This window comes from Prionailurus viverrinus, chromosome C2 (assembly GCF_022837055.1).
Source record: "Prionailurus viverrinus isolate Anna chromosome C2, UM_Priviv_1.0, whole genome shotgun sequence".
In the NCBI taxonomy this organism is placed as follows: domain Eukaryota; kingdom Metazoa; phylum Chordata; class Mammalia; order Carnivora; family Felidae; genus Prionailurus; species Prionailurus viverrinus.
In genome coordinates this window covers 79,943,954-79,962,512 of record NC_062569.1, presented here as the reverse complement: position 1 = coordinate 79,962,512, position 18,559 = coordinate 79,943,954, and the positions used below count along the sequence as shown (strand labels likewise).

The window sequence follows — 18,559 nt, the reverse complement described above, 5'->3', positions numbered from 1 at the left end:
GCTCAAATGTACCACACCTGAAACCAAATTCCAGATCACCCCTGCTCTTCAGAAAAATCAAACACAAAACTGATTCTCTTGCTGTCCTCCTGGCATCTCACTAATTGCCACGTCCATTCTTCTAGTAGCTTAGGCTAGAAACCCAGCAGTCATTCTTGCCTCTTCTTCTGCTCTCGTATTCTACATCTACCCTGTCCACAGAGCTTGTTGAGCACTACCATCCAAATGTATCCAGAATCCCACTACTGCTTAGCACCTGCCCCGTACCTACAACCAGCCATCATGTCTCGTGTGGATTATCACTGCAGCCAACTTTCTACTCACACAAGGCTGATCACGTGACTCCAAATGCTCCCATCTCACTCGGACTAAGAGTCAAAGTGCTTACGACAGACCACAAGCTTGTACTGTATGATGATCATTGGCCCAACAGATTCCTGACCCCTTCTTTTCTCGCTCCCCTTAAGATCACTCAGCTCCAGCTATCTTTGGCCACTTTACTCTTTCAGAAACAGGCTAGTTGCTGGCCATGCACCTCTCCCAGGTCTCCCCCACTCGTGCTCTCCTCCTTCAGGGACATTCTCCCCTCTGTCCCAAACATCTGCATGGCTCACTCCCTTCCCTACTTGAGATTTCGGCTCCAATATCACCCCCTCATCAGGCCTTCTCTTCTCTACCTACCTGATGCAAACTAGCAACTATTACTGCACTCTTACCAAAGTACTTCCTGTGTTTATCTTGCTTTTCCTCTACAGCACTTAACTCCATCGGACTTAATGTTTACTTGTTTTTTTTCTCCCCAAAGGAATATGAACGGTTTGGGGAAATACATTTTCTTTTATTCAAAGCTGTAGCTTCACCTTCTAGAAGAGAGCCTGCCATTCAATAGGTGTTCACAAAATATTTGTCATGATACAATAATCCCCGCCCCCTTCCCCATGAGGGATACATTCCAAGACCCCCAGTGGATGCCTAAAACCAAGGATAATACTGAACAGTATATATACACATATATACATACATATATATATACACAAACATATATATACACATATACATATATATACATATATACATACATATACATATACATATACATATACATACACATATACATATACATGTTTTTTCTATATATACATATCTGTGACAGTTTAATTTATAAATAAGGCACAGTAAGAGATTAGCAACAATAACAATAAAATAGAACAATTATAACAATATGCCGTAACAAAAGTTACATAAATGCGTTCTCTGGCTTTCTCTCCCAAAGTACCTTATTGGACTATACTCATCCTTCTTCTTGTGATGAAGGGAGATGATAAAATGCCTACCATAAAAAAGTTACATAAATGCGGTCTCTGGCTTTCTCTCCCAAAGTACCTTATTGGACTATACTCATCCTTCTTCTTGTGATGAAGGGAGGTGATAAAATGCCTACATGATGACATGAAGTGAGGCGAGTGACGGAGGCATTGTGATGTAATATTGGGTCACTACTAACCTGACAACAGGCCAGAAGGAGGACCCTCTACTTCTGGGCCAGGACTGACCACAGGTAACTGAAATCATAGAGAGCATAGCCATGGATAAGGGGGGAATGCTGTAATGAATAAATGGTGCCTCTGATCACTCTTATTAGAGTTCCAGAAGACAACCTGAAGAACCCATAAGAATAGTGTAAAACGTAAAGCCGCAGTGTAAGTACTTCTAAAAATGGCTTGCTGACTTAGAATCAAAGTGAAATATTATATACATCACCATAGATTTGGACTGTGAGTCACAGACTGTCAAACGTGAGAGGCAGCTGTAGTGGACCAAGATGTAGCTGGGAGTCAGACGATGCTGGTTCTGGTCCTGGCAGCACCCCTGACCTGCCATCCAACCTCAGACAAGCAGCCTCGTCCCTGTAGACACTCCTCGTCACCCAAATAAACACCGATTCATCTCTACTCTCTAACATTCATTGGTATGAACTCAACTACCACTCATTCAAAAGATACTCTTTCTGAGTTTACACAGAGGAGATAAATTCATTGCTGTCAACTCTACTTACAAGTTAGGAAAGAAGTCACATTTGAAATTGCGTGCTTTTTTTTGTAAAATTATGCCACATCGTTAACACCTAAAGTGGGAGATAGAAGGTTCTTCCTCTCCATGCACCACAGTGGGTGTTAGATGTCATCAACTACAACACAGAAGTAATAACTATTTAGGATGCTAAACTCTTCCCAAAACACACGTGCACGGATACACACACACACACACACACACACACACATACACGTTAACACAAAATTCACACCGAGAAAACAATTTGCAGTTTTCCCTCAAATGGACTCATTTCCCATCTTGAAAGGCAGTCTCACATGGGCACGAAATGTGTTTTCTCCTAAGTAGTAGAGATGACCTTTAAAAATGCACCCCCTCTTTCTTCCCCAGACTGCAATCCCATGAAGATCAAAGCCAGTTTGCTATTCTGCATTAACATTTCTGTGATCAGATATAACGTGAGCACCTCGATTCTATCTGTGTCAAGATATCTTCACACAAGTGACTCATCTGGTAAAAGCTCGGGCACTGAACACTGCTCTGACAACCATCTCCTTTGAGGTTGATTCCACGTTGGTGGTGTTACAAGCCAACGTCCTGTTTAGCTGCTTTCCTCTGCAACACAACACTGTAATTAAAACTGACTAAACAATAAATCTCAATTTCCCTGTTCCATCAGGAGAATCTTTCAATTTACTAGGCTTCGTCTATTCACCAGCTCCTCCTCTGCATTACGAATCGTTCTTGAACAAGCACACAAGTTAACTACCCACTCTTACGTTGAACGTGCAGAGATTCAGTGCCAATTCTGTCATTAGACATCATAGATCTGCTCCTTGGGGACCTGAGAGGAAACTGGGTGTTATGCCTGAGTTAAATATGTGAAGAGGCTATCCCCCTCCTCACGCAGGCCCTGTCAGCTCCAGAAAGCACAAACTCAACGGGCTGCCCTTGCAAGGAACAGGCATCTCTTTGTCCTCCTAAATACCTCTTGCCGTGACCAAGTTCCAGTTTCCAGAATCCGAAACACCTTTGCCCAATGAAAACCTTCCTGAACTTTTTACCCAACAACTCACAGACCATGAATGGCATTCTCTCAGGCTCCAAGACAATCAAGTTAGGGAGACGATGTAGAAAAAGAACGTGGTAAAAAGAGGTGAGAATATTAATGATGAGAATGGTGAGAATATAATCATGGCACTGAATTGTGTTCCAGTGTATGGAGTCGAAAAATGGATTCAATTTTTCTCGTAGAAATAAATGCAAAGGGTTGTTGGGTACCACAGAGCTACCCACTTGGACAGTTAATTACAGACTAAATACCCCTGTGCTAAAAAAGAACCGAATAGTTCCCGATTGGCATCAGAATAACCTCAGAACTCTACATGAAGCACAAAACACAGTCCACAATCTGGCTACTGATCCCTTTTCTCATGGACAGCCTCACTGTCTATGCATTAACCATGTGTGATCATTGACATTCCCAGAAACAGACAGTGGTAGGTGAGATAACACTTCAGTCGTAGATATCTGCACTCGAATTCCCAGAAGCTGTGCACGTGTTGTTTTACTTGGCAAAGGGAACTTTGCAGATGTGATTAAATCTTGAAATGGAAGGGTTCTCCTGCATTATCTAGACGGGCCGAATCGGATCACATGACTTCTAAAAAGCAGAGAACCTTTCCCAGCTGTGGTCAGAGGGAGACATACCCTTAGAAGAAAGGTCAGAGAGATACAAGGTTGCCGGCTTTGAAAGGACTGGGAATTTCCTTTAGAATAGGCCACAAGCCAGGGGATCCGGGAGGCCACTGGAAGCTGGAAAAGCCCCCAGAATTGCCCCCTAGCACCTCCAGAAACAAAAGCAGTTCTGCTAACACCTTTATCTTAGGTGAAGACACAGGTACTAGACTTCTAAACTACAGAATTTGAAGACAATAAAGAAATGTATCGCTTTAAGTCACCAAGTTAGTGGCACTGTCACAGGGATAATAAAGAACTGATAACATAGGTCAAGCTCACCCCCACTTTCCGGCCTTTGCCCATGAGTTTCATGAGCTGATGATGGCCCATGCTTACTTCTCACAGTTTTCCAGATCATAGTTAAATCAGCAACACATGACTATTTTCTCAGTCCTAGTTCCCACCGGGTATTTACTACAATACTGTCTGTTTACTACAGAAACCACTACAGTTATATGTACTGAATAAGTAATCTTAACGGGAGGCTAAGATGAAATTATTCAAGGATTTATGAAACATCAGAGATCAGAGTCATAACTCGGAGGTTAGAAAGCTAAAAACTCTTGGAGCACCTGGGTGGCTCTGTCAGTTAAGCATCTGACTCTTGACTTCGGCTCAGGTCATGATGTCACCAGTTTGTGGGTTCAAACCCCACAGGGGGCTCTGTGCTGACAGCCTGGAGCTTGCTTGGGATTCTCTCTCCCTCTGACCCACTCAGGCACATATGTGCACACGCACTCTCTCTCCCTCAAAAAAAAAAAAAAAAAAAAAGGAAGAAGGTTAAAAACTCTTATTTGACATTTGACAAATGGGGAAATTGAAACCGAGAGATAGGAAGGCCCCAGGAACACCGCACAATTTTCTGTCAGTTAATCCAGTTAATATTCAAACCACTTACACAAGTTCCTCCACCTGAGGTGAAAGGACCTCCAAGATGGAATCACATCTTTCTAATCTGACCTCTTAACGTTCCTCCCTTCTCGTACCCTTCTCCCAAAACAATGCTAAACTGCACAGGGTTTCCTGAAATTGCTTATATCTCTGCTCCTAGAGCATCATTCTCACCGGCATCACCCAATGCCCATAGCTGACCATGAATAAAGGCCAGGCACAGGCGTGACTTTTTTTCAGGGGAGAATAATGTATCTCTTTGGTGGAAAGTGACTTCAACAGCCACCACCATCCCTCCTACTCCCAACACACACAGACGTGTATTTTACATTCTCCTCCTATGGCTCCTCCTCTATCTTCTCTGTCCATGCCTATGTTAGGTTTTCCCTACTAAAGTGAAGTTCCTAAAGGGAAGGTTTATTTTTATAGCCTGCTAACTCACACAGGATCTGTTCCCATATAGACCTATTGGTTTGATGAGGGGCCAACACATTTAAAAATATTTGGAAACACTAGATGCTTTACAAGAAACTAGGTTTATTACTAAACTTAATAATAAAATAGGAACTCTCTACAAGAGTTCATAGTTTGGACACTATTTCTCTATGGAGAAATATATGCAATTGTTACTGAAAACATCTTATGACCCAGCTCCTTTCTCCAGATCCAACAAGCTCCCTGAGCCTCATAAGAAGACACTTTGCCAAAAGATACACCGACACCAACTAAGGTTTAACGAACTGCTTTCCCTGATATCTCATTTAATACACCACCTCATGAATTGGGCAGCACAGCTACCTCTGCCTCTCTTCTAGAAATACGGGATGCTCGTTTAGACAACTTTCTCGCCACAATCTAATGTGCCTCACCACTCCTAACCGACAGTCTTACCAGTCAGCTTGCCAGTAACTTGAAGCCTGCAAGTGTAAGGGGCCAGCAATTTGTGCTTTTCAAAGATTCCAACTGCCAAAAATAAATGAGAGCTTAGGACACAGCCACCATGCTTAATACCCAAAGACTTGTTTTGTTTGTTTTATTTTTCAAAGGCTGTGGCTTTGCTGGCTCCTGCTTTATATGATTTCTTATTATGCTCTATGTTGAATTATACTTTTAAATTTTTGGACAAATCACTGTAACACAGAAGTCTTGTTCAATTTAACAAGCTGTGGAGAGTGGCAAATGGGGGCAGGAGGGTTCTCTTGATGCCAACAAAATAAGACTGACTTTGAAGTATCTTGGTCACATTAACAGCAAAGAGCATCCTTTTTCTCTTACCATAAAAGTACCTTGTGAAAATACTACAGAATCTGAGACATACACAAAGTTCAGGAAAGCCTCGTGACCAGTGTACTCACTGCTGGTGTAAATATAGTGACAGAGATCACCAACACTACCTTTCCCAACAGTAGACCTTAACATTTGGTACCTGTATTGGAACGCACACCAATCCTGAGCCTTCACATGTCCATCAACTTCCAAGGTGGGAATGATTAACTGGCGAAGGAAAAGAACTGGAATGGTCATTATAAGCCCTATTTTCTAAATATTAGCTCTGCCACTATGTCTCGGTTGTTCTCATTTCTACTAAGGACAATACATATGTGGCAGTGCTCTGGAGAAGACACTTCTGGGTAGCCCTAAACTACTGGTTCTTGCAGTGAGTGGGAAATGCACACGCCAACTAAGAGCCGTGCCTTGGCTCCGAATACCCCTGCAGTGAGGTCATAGCGAATCCAGTCCAAGTGTTTGCTAGAATAAACAAGAGGCCACAGATGCGATCTGAGATGGCTTCCCTCCCTGGGCAAACAACTAGGTGAATGTGTCAAGAGGAGAAGATGGTGTAAGAGGTAAAGAACAGGAGTAGCCAGACCTCAAATGTAGATAATTTTTGCATGTGTTCTCACCGACTTCTTTCGGCATCCATCTCAACAGAACTTAAGTACGTTTCTATGAGGTTATAAATTGCACCATTTCCCCCATTTAGGTACCTGCCCCAAATCACCAGGAAGAGATAGAGAACGTGATAAAGGACTTACACATTCCGGTTTCTAGTCTGGAATATATCCACCATAAAATGTCTCCTCATTGTCTAGAGAAGTTACTTGACATGAACTGCAATGTACAAAAATTTGATTTCATTGTGAAGAAATCCTTTCTTTTAGGGGGCTAACTCTTTTCTGGGAACTATTTCAGGGTACCACTGTATAGCAGACAGAAGCATGGGCATTGGAACCAGAGAGCCACAGTTGTAATCACCACTGAGTTATGAGATATATGGCTTTGGGAAATTTACTTACCCTCCGCAAACCTCAGTTTCCTCATCTGCTCAACAGGGATATAGCGAGTATCACCTCCCAAGCTTAGACATTAAATAAGACAATGTATGCAAAACGTTTAGCAGAGATCCTGACAAATCATAAGAACTTAGGCAATACTAAGACTATTACGTAGTTAACAGGTGTGCACACGTGTGTATATGTAAGCGTGTAAGCATGTACACGGCATATGTGTGTATATGTGTACCTGTGTGTCCATGACTGTATGCATGTGTGCATACGTGCATGTGTGCATATAGGTTTGTACCACCCATACTGCTGTGTAAGTGGATGTGGGTCTACTTGTGTGCATACGAGGTAGTGGAGAGAAGTAGGAAAGGAGGAGAAGGAAAAAAAAGAGAAAACAGGGTCAGGGAGGTGGGAAGAAGCTAGATTAAAATTAAAAATAAAGGCCTTGATGGATAGTAGCTTTAAAAACACATATCCTGACAAGCAGAAGGGCAATTAGATATCTCATACCACAACAATGACACATCCTCAGATTAAATTTCTAAATCTATTCTCCCATTCTAAGGCCTTTTCTTCCCAGAAATTGCAAAACAGGGAACAAGAATAGATGTGTGAGCCTGTGCATGTTTGTTTCTTACCCACTTGGAGAAAGGGTGTGAGGCGGTCATGAGAGCATAAACTTAATTTTTATTGAAAAAAATAAACCTATTTCCCAAAGAGAAATTGGCGGTAGTGGAGGCCTCTGAGCTACTCAGTCTCAGGTAAGCAGAGTCTATAGTTATTAGGTTTATCAGTCTTTCTACATCTCAGATGCTGCAATCTGGAGATAATGAGATAAAGCACAATGCTACAGCTTTCAGTGGTAAAACCAGAGCATTACTATAAAGCAGAATGTTCTGGCAGTCAGGCTTGGAGCTACCAAAAATACATAAACTATATAAAATCAGTTTTTTAGAAAATCGTATTTGCAGATTTCTGAGCTATCAGGCAAGCCAACGTCCTCTAATCCCTTTAGAAGACATCCATGCTACCCCCCGCCAAAAAAAGGGGGGGGATTTGAAGAGGTAGCAGCAACACAGTGAGGTTCCATCAATTTATATTGTTCCTGGATTTCAATTAATAACGTGGAGCTTTAATTTACAGGGAGAGTTAATATATTCTGGTACTGTAATCGTATCTTAACATGATCCAGCCCCTCAATATAATCAATAATGAGTACAACAAAATAAAAGAATGGAATATAGATTTCTCTTAAGCTGTCCACCGACAGCCAGCTAACATGGGAAACCGCTTTGTGTTGGAACATCTCATTATTATTTTCATAAATTCAAGGTCTCTAAACACATCAACCACATATGTTCCAGGAATGACAGTGGCCCCCGCTGTGAAAATATCATGGTCATGATCGGAGGGTTTCATCTCCTGCCATTCCTGCAAGAGTCTTGGTTTCTTATCAACTAGGTCTAATCTTTACTGTCAAGCAAAGTAATGACTATTTAGGTGAATCCAGAACAGGCCAAACTAGTACTGAAGCATCTTAGGACCACCTGGCCCTTGCACCCACTGCCTCCCAGTGTGTGCATTCTATGAGAGGGATTCGTGGTAACAGTGTGAATGGGAGAGTCAGTCCCCGGCCAGATCTCTACGCCCTCCTCTGTAAGACCAGGGGACTTGAAACGTAAGACCTCCAAGGACCCTTCCCATGCTGGAGAGTGGGACAAGGGCAAATTGAAACATGCAGCATTTTACAAAAAGCTCTGCCATCAACATCAGCTATGCCTCTCCTGGTTTCTACCTTGCCCCTCTTGCCACTTTCTAGATGTGAATCCAAACTATCCTGATTCTTCTAGAACAAGAGACACAGGGGCTGGCAATTTTTACACCCGCAGCCCTCCTCCTATTCGGTCTTTCCCCTCCCTCTTCTTCACCCCAAGAGTTTCCTCATTTATTATCCCCATATTTAAGGCAGCAAAATAAGGCAGGAAGTGTAAGGAAATGTCTAAACACAATGAAACAAATCAGGGATAAAAAGTGAGTAAGCACTTAAATTCCTGCCTGATGATAACTTGCTCAACTCACCAGGTCAAGTTCCCTCTATTCATGAAATATGACACTTTCAGAACATCTACCAGAGCAGGTCATGAAAGGCAGTGTTAAGCGGTAGGGCTGATCCCCCTATTAGGGTCTGAGTTGGAACAAGCTATGTGCCTTCTTCAGGGAATGAAGGCCTCAAGGGATATTTTCTATTAGAACCTGAGGGACCTGGGGTCCAAATCCTCAGTACTGTGAGCGGAAATGCTGGCACACAAGAAGGGAAGTCCGCTTGCCTGGCAAAAAATCATGTAACAAGTCAGGGGCAGGATTTAGATGAGATTTCACAGGCTCTGTCCACTGTGCCATGTTGCCTCCACCCTCTTCCGGCTCTTTCATTCTCTCCTTTATTCTCTCATGGGCTTGGCTTTGATCCACAGGAACTCATGGTTGGATCAGGGGGAGAATGGTGAGGCTGACCCCACATGCATGGTGGCACTCTTCCAACATTACTCCCACTCTAGGCAACAAAATGGTCATTAGGTCTTTCCTGGAAGCTCCGACGTATGACATGGAAAGTTTCCACAGTGGACGGGGACTGGTTTCCACACTAGAGATAGGGATGCCTCACAGTGGCCTCCAGAGTGAGCAGAATGGTACTCAGCAAAGCTCCAGAAACCCCCAAGTGCATATTCCCATAAAAACCTGTTCTATCCATTAAGCCACTTTATGCACCAAGTTTCCAGTTCAGGGTTCACTTGAACAGAGTTCCCAGTTAATGGGAAGACCACTTAGGTACTAGAAGCAGAAGAAACAAATTTAACCACTGGATTCTCTAGGTCATTATTGTTGTTGTTGTTGTTGTTGTTGTTGTTGTGTGTGTGTGTGTGTGTTTGGTGAAATTAAATCATCGCATTTCTGGGCCTCAGTTTTGTCCTATTTCAGATGAGTTAACAACTAATTCATATGTGCTAAGTGAAATAAGAAACATTGTGAAAGTGCTTTGTGTAGTAAAGCACTTCCAAATCATGAGTGCTACCGCATGACAGTGCTACAGGCCTGGCAGCCTATGAAGAACAGAGGCTGGAGGAAAGAAGGGTGGCCCTAACGGACTCACTGACTTAGGACTGCTTTGATTTGACCCTGATGGGACATAAGACTTTCCAGCCCCCATCCTGACAGTTTTCAGATGTGTTGCTGGTATTTGCACTGAGGACAGATAGGTAGAAGGATGACAGAGAAATCCAGTATTACGTATGTTTGCTGAGTGTAGCCTGAGATTCCTGGTACTGAGTCATTACTGTATATACAGGCAGACAGGAAGACAGAAGTAGGAGATGTATTTGCAGAAACCTATCTACCTGCCTTCTTTTCCAGGCTTATCTCATGACACTTGCCCTACATACCCTGAGCTCCAACCAGGCTGAACTATTTCCAGTTCCTTAATATATCGACTTAAATGCCACTTCTAAAAAGCCTCCTCTGATCTCTCTGGAAGGCGATTGGAGCACCTTACTCTGTGAATTCACAGAGACTTATTCATTCACTCGTCATTGTAGTTATTATATATCCTGTCATCTGTTTACTCATCTGTTGCCTACATTAGAAGTCCCTTGTGGGGTGGGCAAAGGTAAAAACTGCGCTCCCTTGATTTTAATCTGCAGTGTCCTGCATTCAGTAGGGGCCTCACAATTGCTGGTTAAATGGAAGTACACAATTCAATGAATAAATAAGTTTTTAAAACAGATACTCACTGGCACAAAACCTAATTGTGATTTTCTCAATTTGTGAGGTGGACTCTGGTAAAAAATAATAATAATAATAATCCCAATATAGAAACAAGTAGGATTTAATTTATTAGACAGATCATCCAGTGAGATTCCAGAGCTGAACTTCTGTGCGATAAGGACAGACACCTCTCAACGCCGTTAGTTTTCAAATATTGATCCTGTTCCCATTTTCTTTCTCTTTTTTCTTTCTTTCTTTCTTTCTTTCTTTCTTTCTTTCTTTCTTTCTTCTTTCTTTCCTTTTGATCTACCTCTTCTTACTTAGCTGTTCTCCCTGGATTTCCTTAGACTCTTACATGTCTTTTTAAATTAAAGGCACAATCACAGCCACTGTAAACTCTGAAAAGAACCGGTGACATGTGGCTTCCTTTCTGGGGGCCTCCTAGCACTAACCCCTGGAGTGCCTAAGGACAGGCTCAGGTCCATCCTTTCCAAAGGTATTACTTCCTGCATGTGATTCCTCCCTAATCAGTCTGCCTCTCTGTCCACTCACTCTTGCTCACATAGACAGATGAAGACGGGGGTGCAGAAAGTGCAGGTAAGAGAATGGGAGCGGCGTGATTTGAAATATAGATACAGAGAAAAACATAGAAGCAATTTGGCAGAGGGGTTGAATGTAGGGGCTCCAGAATTAGACCAACTGGATTTAAATCTGAACTCTGCAACTTATGAGCTGGTTTGACCTTAGACAACTGACTTAAAATGAACATCTTTGGTTTCCACATCTGTGAAAACGGGAATAACAACTAATGCACAGGGTTGCTGTGTGAATTAAGTGAACTCTAGGAGACTTACAGAACTGCCAACATGTCTGGCACGTAATAAGTACTTAATAATAGAAACCAATACACCATAAACCATTCTGATATGATATGATAGACTATGGCATGATAGAATATAATACAACACAATGGCAGACTGTATTTTCTAAAGATGGCCACAACAGTATCTCTTGCACACATGTTCGTATAGAACCTTGCCACAACCCCATCAAAAGGTGGAGTCTGTGTCCTCTGTCCTTGAGCTTATGAGAGTCTTTGTGACTACCTCAAACAATACCCTACAGTGGAAATGACACTATATGACACTAAGTCATAAAAAATGCATGCATGTCTACCATCCCTTTGGGCGACATCTGCCCTTGTGATTGTGATCCTCGGCCATCAGGTTATGAGGAAGCCCCACCGGCCTGTGGAAGATGTACATGGAAAGAAACCATGGTTCCAGATGCACAGCTCCAGCCAAGCTCCTGGTAACAAACACTGGTCATTACTCATCTAAGCTAAAAGTGAATTTTCCACCCGCAAGTCAAGTGATCTGAGCTGGTTTCCCAGAGCAGGGATAAGCCATCCTCATGGAACACTACCAAAGTTGGAGAATCATGAATAAAATAAACAGTGCTATGTTTTTGTGTAGTTCATCACGTACCAATAGATGACTTACACTGACATAGAAAAAGATAAAATTATCTGTATTTCAATGAACTAATACTCATGTTTTGTGGCAGGAGGAGGTGCTTGCTTGCCTCAAACTTAGGTCATTAATTTCAGCAAAACACATGCTTTTTTTTCTAAAGGCTGATAAAGAATAATATATATAGTTTATAAAGAATTTTATATAGTTTATAAAGGATTTTCACAAACAAGAGCTAATGTGTTCATGAGGCATATAAATATACATGAACAAATGATAGCTTCATGTAGACTGAGTAACCATAACTCAAGGAAGTAACTTGATCCAGGTCACACAGCTACTCACAAGCAAATCAAAAGTTACAAGAACAAATCTCTTTACTCCCAGATCAGAGGTATTTCCATAATAACAAGCTGACAATCTGAAGAAAGGGGTTTGAGGACTTCAGCCCAATTCTTCGCTCAGCTACCATCACTGTGACCCTCTATAAGCCTTGGATTCTTTGAGAAAATAGATCAAAAGATCTCCAAACCCAGTCTAGCTCTAATGTTCTCAGAGTGTGCAATTCCTCCTACATCTGTTGGAGCCTTTCATAACCACTTACATCTTCTTGGTTGCATTCTTCTCCTGATATCTCACCTGCTCTCTCCACCCCTTAACTTCACACATCCACCAGATTCCACAAGTGAATTGATGTTTGTGCTACATCCCTGCAGATGATAAGTCTAATTCTACCTTGTTCTGTAGTAGGCAGGTTTCCAAAATGGCCACCGATGATTCCCACTTTATATTCACAGCCTTGCATAATCCCCTCATCCTGAGTGGGGTCTGATCCTAACCACTTACTTCTAACAAAAAGAATGCAGTAAATGTGATGGGATGTCACTTCCAAGATTAGGTCACAAATGAGTATGACTTACATCTTATGAACACACTCTACCTATTGCCTTCCAAGCTTCCATGCTTTGATGTAATGAGTTGCCATATTGAAGAGGTCCATACGGTGAGGAGCTGAGAGCAGTCCCCAACCAACAGGCAGCTAAAAACTAAGGCTCTCTGTCCAACAACCCAGGTAAAACTGAACTTGGTAATAACTCCCTGAGCTTAGAAGCAGATCATTCCCCAATTGAGCCCTCAGATGAGACTCTGGGACAATACCCTGATTGCAGACTTGGAAGATAACTGATGGTTCAGCTAAGCTGTGCCCAGATTTCTAGCCCATGGAAAAACATCAGAAAATATGTTTTTTAAGCTGCCAGGTTTTCAACAATTTGTTGCACAACAATATAGAACTAATACTTTTTACTATGTGTTAATAAGGGAGATCCTCTGAATATTACTGAAGGGAAAAGCTCACTAAAAACATGAAAGCCTTGCCAACCCCCCACCCCTGACAAATCCATCCAAGGAGGCAAAAAAAGAACATAATCCTCTTCTTCTATTTCCAAGCACACCAACAGAAATATAGCCTTAAGAAACCTAGAGAGGTCTCCATAGGGACCAGCCATATCCTGAAGGAAAGGTATGGAGGAGTTTTACTGCATCAAGACAAAAGCAAATGTCAGGCCTCAAGCATGAAAGATTCTATTCTACTAGAATAGAATCAAGTCAACATGCGTACTCCCTCAGAGTGTCTCAAGAAAATGAGAGACATCATTTAAAAGCTGCCTTATAACTGCAACATCATAGACATTGAGAGTGGAAGGAATGAGTAAGAACTAACATCATTTACAAATGGGGACCTGAGGCTTAGAGAGAGGAACTGACTTATTTTACACAACCTGTTAATTGCAGAACTGGGAGGAGAATCCATTTCTCCTGGCACAACTCAGTTTTCTTTCCACGGCAAATGCCAAAAAAAGAGATTAATTTCTAGCAAAATAGCAACTCACTTATTTTATTCTTAATGAATGTGACTTGTTAGGGTATCTTACCAGGATACTAGAAGAAAAATTCATAATGTGAATATATATGTGACTGCATCTCCCATACATGTATGTATTCAGATGCAGAAATAGTTAAATGACAAGTTCTAACTGCTTCCTTTGAAAGCAAATTAGGAGATAACTCAATGTAGGAAGGAAATGAAAGAATTGTATGCAAAAGGTGGCAAGTTTATACTGTACTACTTCCTCCTGAGAAGTTAGCAAAGTTGGTATTTACCCTAGATGAGTGGGGGAAGGATACGCTTATCATAAAATACATTATGTTTAGCAAGATACTCCATCTCATAACTGGGATGAGGTTGAAAAGAATATTTGTATAGCATTTCATAGTTTACAAAGTACTTCAATGCACAATATGCCATCAACTACTCACAGAAACATAGATGGTAAGCAGAGAATGTATTCATATCATGGGTAATAAAAATGAGGTTCAGAGAGATAAAATAACTGAATTCACGCTTCCAGACATGGCCAAGCTACAAGTGGAATTCTAGTTTTCTAAATCTAAATGCTCACTCCAAGAATCGCAGTTGCAGATCATGCTTGATGAACGACAACAATACAAATCTTGTAGGTTCTGTCAACTTACTATGTAGCCAGACAAAGACATTTCTCTGAGTAAGGGTTTCCTACACAGGAACTGAAGATGTCAGGCTAGTGTCTGTTGTTGACAAGGGCAGAGCCTTAATACAGCTGTAGAGATGAAAGAAAGGAGGAAGAAGGTGCTGTTTACAAAACATTTGGTTGACAAGCAGCTTTGAAGGTTCTCAAAGTGTGGTCCCAACTACAGAACCATTTAAGCACTTCTTGAAATGCAAATTCTTGGGCCCCACTGGAGAAATTTTGGGGTGGGGGTGTGAATCCAGCTATCTGTGTGTAACAAGCCCTCCAGGGCATTCTGAAGGACAAACAGTAACTTAACCATAGTTTTACATGCTTTAGTCTCTGCAATCGAGAGATATAATAAGAACAAATTGTACCAAGAGTCCAATGATAGGCTTATTAAATTGTGACAAGTTCATAAGTCATGATTTTTGTTTTTAAAGCGAACCTTGCTCAATTACAAGAGGGATTATGGTGTAATGCACAGAAACAGATGTTGATGATTCATGCACATGTCAGATGAAAGGACAAGACTGGTTATTGCTCTAATTCTGGCTTTCCAGTCTATGCATTAGAAGCCACAGAAATAACCAAAAGGACTGGACAAAGGATAGAGAACAGCAACATACTGTCTTTCAAATAATCTCAAAGGCTGTGAGATAGGTTCCAAATCATCTCGAACACCATGAATTTGGGTTCAAATTATCTTAAAGAAAAACACATAAACTCTGTCTTTCAGTTTGCAGAAAATTCCCTCTGGTTGCACACAGTGACTTCTGTCAACTTCAACTCTAATCTTAAAGAAAAATTGCCTATACCTAAGTAATAAAAGGACAGGAAAATCAATAGAGTTTTTTCTTTTATGTGGGGCAAAAGCCATGGCAACTCAAAGCTAGAATCACCATAAGAAACGACATCATTCCTCAGGTCCAATTTACAGATAGATATTGAAACAGACCCAGAGAGAGGTAGTAACTATCCACTAGATGTCCTGGCCAATCACGGAAATTCTGGACCTCTTAACAAATCTTAAATAATTGTTTCCAGAGGTCTAACTAGGTTGTTCCACTTGTTTCTTTTCAAGGGATGACATGTTCTTTGCAAAATCAAGGAAGTGGTCTCCTTCTGCTTGACCCTCACACTGTCTCACCTACAATCCTTCCCAGTGTCAACCAGAGTTCTACTGATAGTCACAAAGGCCGTCTTCCAAGGTCACTGGAGATTCTTGTCAGTAACAATGCTAATAAATCACACATCTGTACTAGCTATCACGGCAAACAGCACAAAGCCATTATTGGCTGAGTAGTTTGTCTTAGAAACAGAAATAGTCAATTTAGGGACCTGGAATAGAATCAAGGTCTTTTGTACTTCTTTCCAAATTTTATATCAGGGAACAGAAAACTCCAAGCCTTGCAACCAAGAATACGAGTACCATGAAATACTAGCATCATTCAAATCAATTTTTCCCATCTGTTGCCTGAATTCCTTTCCAGAATTCTTGCCAAAATTCATTTGATAATGATGATGGTGGGGGGAATGACAGTGATCACAGTGTTACGTGCAAGATAGTGTATTCACACGTTAGACACACACCCATTACTTCATGTGACCCTCATGTCAACTCTGAGATATGTTATTAACCAAGATTAATAAATGAGGTTTAGAAAGTTTAAAAAATGTACTTGGCCAATGCCAGAGTATCATTCCAAATGCCCCCAGTGAAGGCAAACTTGCAATCCTCTAAGGCAAGCTACTTTGAACTTTAACTGCCCTTACTATTAGAAAGGCATTGCCCTTACACTGTATTGCTGACCGCTTTGCTTCTAAATACTGATCCTTATTCTGCTCTCTAGAGCTAGCCTGTACATGCATCTTCCCTAGGATGAATTCTCTGCTGTAATTGTCAGTCTGGATTTTCCCAATAGACGGTGAACTTACTTAAGGCAGGGGCCATGCACAATTTTATATCTGTATTCCAGGCATACTGCTCAACACAGAGCTTTAAAAAAAATATTTTCAATTAAGACAGCATCCGCATACCATAAAATTTACTTCAAAAATGTAAAATCACTGGTTCTTAACATATTCAAAGACTGTGAAATCAATACCATTGGCTAATTCTGCCTAATTCCAGAATATTTTAATCATTCCCAAAACAACTCCTGTACATATTGGTAGTCACTCCCTATTCTCCCCACCACCCAGCCACCAGGAACGAATATTTCTGTGTCTATAGATTTGCCTATTCATATAAATGGAATCATACAATATAAAGTCTTTTGTGTTTGGCTTCTTTCCTATAGTGTAATGCTTTCAAGGTCCATCCATAGTTATAGCATGTGTCAGCATTTCATTCCATTTTATAGCTAAATAATATTCAACTTTATGGATATGCCACCTTTTGTTTATTCATTCATCAACTGATTGATATTTAAGTTGTTTCCACTTTGGAGCTATTACAAATAATGCTCCCATGCACACTTATGTACAGGTTTTTATGTGGATATATGTTTAACTCATCTTGAATATAACAGGAATAGAATTTCTTGGTCTCATGATAGTTCTATGTCATATCTTTTGAGAAACTGCTAGACTTTTCCCAAAGTGGCTGCACTGTCTTACAATCAACCAGCAATGAATGTCAGTTCCAGTTTCACTACATCCTTGCCAACAAGTGTTACTGTCTTTTTGTTTACAACCATCTTAGTGTGTATGAAGGGGTATCTCATTGTAGTTTCATTTGATCATTTCCTGGATGACTAATGACATCAAGCATCTTTTCCTATGTGCGCTAGCTTCTTCTGGATCTTTAGAGAAATATCTATTCAGATCCTCTGTTTTTTAATTGGGTTATCTGCCTTTTCCTGGAGTTGTAAGAGTCTTAACATAGGCTATATCAGACATATGACTTGCAAACGTCTTCTCCCAGTTCATAGGTTGCTTGTTCACTTTCTTGATGGTGTCACCTGAGGCACACAAGTGTCTACTTTCAAAGAAGTCCAATGTATCTATTTTTTTTCTTCAATTGTGTGTGCTTTTGGTGTTACTGACTAATTCAAGGTCATGAAGATCACTCCTATATTTTCCCTAAGAATTTTATAGTTTTAGCTCTTATATTTATGTCTTTGATCCAATGTAAGTTAATTTTTGTATGTGATCTGAGGTACAGATCCAACTTCATTCTTTTGCATGTAGATATCCAGTTGAAAAAGTATTCTTTCCCCATGAATGTCTTTGCACCCCTGTTGAAAATCAGGAGGCCATAAAAGTAAAGGTTTGTTTCTAGACTCTCGATCCCAGCCCACTGATCTACAGGTATACTCATGCCAGTACCACACGGCTTGATCTTATAGTTTTGAAGTAAAGTTTTGAAAGTGGGAAGTGTGAGTCTTTTACTTTTCTTTTTCAAGATTAATTTGGCTATTCTTGGTCCCTTAAATTTTTATATGTATTTTAGAATGTGCTTGTCAATTTCTACAAAGAAGAAAAGTGGAATTCTGATAGGGATTGCTTTGAACCTGTAGAACAATTGGGGGAGCATGCCATCTTAATAGTACATCTTCCAAGCAATGAACACAGGATGTCTCTCTATTCACTTAGGTCTTCTTTAATATTTTTCAACAATTCAACAGAAATTTTATGTTCAATTCAGCAATCAATGGTTAAAAGGGGGAAAAAAGTGAATAAATGAGTGAAGAAATCAATCAATGAATAAGAGAGAGAAACTCCAAGTAGTTCTTGGAAAATCATATACAATGGCCACCGCCTTCTTGAATCCCATTTATCTTCTCACAAAGCCATTCTCTAAGAG

The 18,559-nt window shown here is 40.8% G+C and overlaps 1 protein-coding gene across 12 annotated transcripts in view; it reads right to left on the bottom strand.

Moving 5' to 3' along the window:
- The window catches only part of LPP (LIM domain containing preferred translocation partner in lipoma), a 677,058-nt gene that overhangs the window by 311,241 nt on the left and 347,258 nt on the right, over positions 1-18,559 (bottom strand). The window contains exon 1 of one of the 12 annotated variants that reach the window (XM_047874826.1): positions 1,277-1,326. The exons of the other annotated variants lie outside the window; for them this stretch is intronic. The gene's annotated coding sequence lies outside the window, so the exon portion shown is untranslated. Of the gene's footprint in view, positions 1-1,276; positions 1,327-18,559 lie in introns of those variants that run through there. 12 annotated transcript variants of the gene reach the window in all.